At 53.3% G+C, this 507-nt stretch overlaps 1 long non-coding RNA gene across 1 annotated transcript; it reads left to right on the forward strand.

The window, feature by feature from the left end:
* The first annotated feature begins 6 nt into the window (after positions 1 to 6).
* LOC109365349 lies at positions 7 to 507 on the forward strand. Its single transcript, XR_002110902.1, has 3 exons — positions 7 to 41; positions 288 to 353; positions 452 to 507. It is a non-coding gene; the product is annotated as an uncharacterized LOC109365349 (long non-coding RNA).

A 507-nucleotide genomic window follows, 5' to 3' on the forward strand; every position in this document is an offset into this window, starting at 1 on the left:
GCCAGGGGAGGAGCACGGAGTGTGGCACAGCACCAAGAGAGGTACAGACACACAACAGGCATCTGGCTTTGGTGCACTGTCTTTCTAGTTAGGCTTTCTGCCTGTTCTTTCCTGGGACTGTTCTCATTGCGTGTTGCATGGGATGTTAATCCCTGGGATTTACAGTTTCCTTTCCTGTCCTGTTTTATAATGGGAACCCAGCGTTCACCCAAGATCCCTTACTGTGACCATGGTACGGGAGAGCTGGCATTGAGTCTTTGGGTATTTTTTGCTCTTTTTCCCAGCAGCAGTGACCAGCTCGGATGTGCCGAAGGACATCACGGACATCCAGGGTTTGCTCTCGTGGATCAATGGTGAGTTTGGGGGCTGCAGAGCTGCAGGTGCGTGTTTGCACAGAGCAGGTGTGGGAAGGCTGTCATCGCCATTTTGGGGGATGTTCTTGTATTTTCAGAGGTGGCAAGAGCTGTTGAGGTCCCCCGTGAGAACCCCAGCAGCCCTGCCCCAGGA

Source organism: Meleagris gallopavo, unplaced genomic scaffold (genome assembly GCF_000146605.3).
Source record: "Meleagris gallopavo isolate NT-WF06-2002-E0010 breed Aviagen turkey brand Nicholas breeding stock unplaced genomic scaffold, Turkey_5.1 ChrUn_random_deg7180001688550, whole genome shotgun sequence".
NCBI classification, from domain to species: Eukaryota; Metazoa; Chordata; class Aves; order Galliformes; family Phasianidae; genus Meleagris; species Meleagris gallopavo.